Below are 2,901 nucleotides of genomic sequence, written 5' to 3'. Positions count from 1 at the left end.
TTTATTTATTTATTTTTAAAGATTTTTATTTATTTGACAGAGAGAGATAGCGAGAGCAGGAACACAAGCAGGGGGAGTGGGAGAGGGAGAAGCAGGCTTCCTGCTGAGCAGGGAGCCCGATGTGGGACTCGATCCCGGGACCCCGGGATCATGACCTGAGCCGAAGGCAGACGCTTAACGACTGAGCCACCCAGGCGCCCGAATTGAGTTATTTTTAAATAACCTTTTAATTTAAAAATAATTATAGATTTTCAGGAGAGTTTCAAAGAGAGTTCCTGTCTGCCCATCGCCCCGTCCCCCCCATATGGCCACGCCTTCTGGACCCACAGTGTGTTTGTGACGAGCATGTGCTTCCGTGAACCCAGCCCCACTCTGTTCAGATTTCAGCAGTTTGCTCCTGATGTCCTTTTCCTGCCCCGGGACCCCATCCAGGACCCCACCTGGCATTTGGTCCTCATGTCTCCTTAGGCCGACCCCGGTGAGTTGGTGGGTGCCCTGGGGCAGGGACTTGACTCAGTTTCCACCTCTTCCTCACAGAATGACCGTGAGGGTCAAGTGATGTGGGCGAACATCTTTACAAAGCATGAAAGGTCACATGATTGTCCGACCCTTTCATCCATTGAGTTTGGGAGCCTTTGGAAAATTTAGCAGGGATGACCTTGCAAACTTCTCACAGACCGTTCTGGCAAATTGCCTTCTTCAGTCCCACCTCTGCACCGGGAGGCCTGTCCCTGAGGCTGGCAGGGCAGCCGAAAGGCAGGACCCCCAGAATGGTCTTTATGGCAGTCCGACCGTGAGCACGAGCCTTCTTCGCTGCCCCACCGATGGACACGTGTTTCTGACCAAATGGTGCCCCACTGAAGTGTTCCGTTTTCCTTCCAGGGAGCGGACGTGTGGTTCCTGAACCTCGGCGCTCAGGACAGCTCGGCCTCGTGCACAGGTCAGTGTCGTGGCGTTTCCTGCCCCTGCTGTCGAAGCGAACGCGGGGTTCAGTTGTCCGTTCTGGGTGGGGGGAGAGAGGGAGGCGCTTGGCTTGGTGTGGAGGGTAGCCCGTCCCGAGCCACTGCCCGGAGCAGAACGTGGCGGATCTCTCAAACCTGGTGCCCGTCCTGGCAACTGAGGCACTGCGCGGCCTCGGGAGGACTCTGAGCTCGGATCCTGCTCTCTGAACTCTGTCCGTCCGTCCGTCTGTCGGTCTCATTCCCAAAGGGTGTTGAGTGGCTTTCATCCTGCGGCGGCCCCCAGTCAGCCCTTCCGCCCGCCCATGAAGGGCTCCGCTGTCTCGCGGTGTTCTCTGTCCTGTGGTCTTTAGGGTCAACTTCGGTTTCCGGCAGAGATTCTGATGGAACTTGATTAGGGTTGTGTTTCATTTGTCGGTACATCTGAGGGACGTTGGACGTCTTTATAACGTTGGATATTCCCAAGCTCTGTGTGCACGTGTTTAAAGGAAAAAATGTTAGAAGAGGAGGCAGATCCTGAAGACGCACATCCCGTGGGTCTGTCTCCATGAAGTTTCTAGAAAAGGCCCATGTGCAGGGACGAGAAGGTGCTTGGTGGCCACCAGCGGCTGGGGTGGGAATGGGGACTCGCTGTGGGGGGTGGTCGGGCGAGCTGGTGCCCTCACCAGAGACTCCTTGCCTTGTGTGCTTCCGACGGGCGGGTTTTAGGGCCCGTAACGTGCGCCTCAATAAGGCTACAGGAGACACGGTTGAGCTCGGCTCAGGAGAGAGGCCGTCTCTGAGGACAGAGGCCAGGAGCCTCGATGGGAGCCCTGGGCCGGGTGTGACGTGTGGGTGCCCAGCGGGTCCCACGCAGATGATCTCCCGTGTGGCGTCCATGTCACAGAGTTGCCAGCCAGGGGGGCGTTTGGAGACCGCCAGCAGCCGGCCGGGTGGAGGTGGACTGACGTCCCGTAGAAAGGACAGTGCAGACAAAGGAGAAGCAAGGCCACTGAAGCCCCCGCCTGGTGACGGCGTGCTGACGTCTTGGTGAGCGTTCTCCCCCCGTCCCTCCGTGAGTTCCATCCACACGCGTGATTCTGGATAAATAGGATTTACTCTTTTTTTTTTTTTTTAAAAGATTTTATTTATTTATTTGAGAGAGAGAGAATGAGAGACAGAGAGCACGAGAGGGAGGAGGGTCAGAGGGAGAAGCAGACTCCCCGCCGAGCAGGGAGCCTGATGCGGGACTCGATCCCGGGACTCCAGGATCATGACCTGAGCCGAAGGCAGTCGCCCAACCAACTGAGCCACCCAGGCACCCAATAGGATTTACTCTTTAACGTGCTCCTTCTGCTCGATGGGCCGCTTTCCTCGTCAGTAAACCTGCGTCTCCCTCATCTTTCCTGACGCCCGCTTAGCATTCCCCATCACGGGCAAACTGTTAGTCACTCCTTTTAAAATAATTTTACGGTTGATTTAATTGGTCTGTGGGGGTGTTTGTTTTCCTGTTCTTCTTTTCTCTCTCTTTTTTACATTCTGTGATGAATGTGTTCGTGCAAACGTTGTGCGTCCTTGGCCGGTTGTCGTCGGGGCCGAACTCCCACACGTAGGTTTGCCGCGCGTGTGAGAGAGATGGAGAGAATCAGCATGTGCTGGCTTCCTCTGCCCACAGCTGCTCGCCGTCCGCAGGGCCATCTGCCCGGCCAGTTTCAGGGCTGCTGGGGCTTTCTGCGTTTCCCCGAGCTGTGCCTTCCGTGAGCGCCCTCACTGACCTCCCTGCTGGGGGTCTGTCCCCCCCATTGGCGACGTTCTTGAGCTCCTCATATGCGGTGTTTGAGCCCTCCGTCTTTCTCTGCGTGGACGCTGGCGGGTGCCCGTCACCCCCGCTGTGAGTACTGCTCTGAGCGGGTTGTACCACTGTCCTCACCGCGGGCTTTCTCCTACCGATTGGGTATACTGG

The 2,901-nt window shown here is 56.7% G+C and overlaps 1 long non-coding RNA gene across 1 annotated transcript; it reads left to right on the top strand.

Moving 5' to 3' along the window:
* Positions 1–251: 251 nt before the first annotated feature.
* On the top strand, positions 252–2,886 carry LOC145720079 (uncharacterized). The gene is made up of 3 exons (XR_014142798.1): positions 252–478; positions 883–940; positions 1,846–2,886. It is a non-coding gene; the product is annotated as an uncharacterized LOC145720079 (long non-coding RNA).
* The last annotated feature ends 15 nt before the right edge of the window (positions 2,887–2,901 follow it).

Source organism: Leptonychotes weddellii, unplaced genomic scaffold (genome assembly GCF_054177405.1).
Source record: "Leptonychotes weddellii isolate Sample4059 unplaced genomic scaffold, ASM5417740v2 HiC_scaffold_9884, whole genome shotgun sequence".
Classification (NCBI taxonomy): domain Eukaryota; kingdom Metazoa; phylum Chordata; class Mammalia; order Carnivora; family Phocidae; genus Leptonychotes; species Leptonychotes weddellii.
This window is presented reverse-complemented; position numbering and strand designations above follow the sequence as displayed.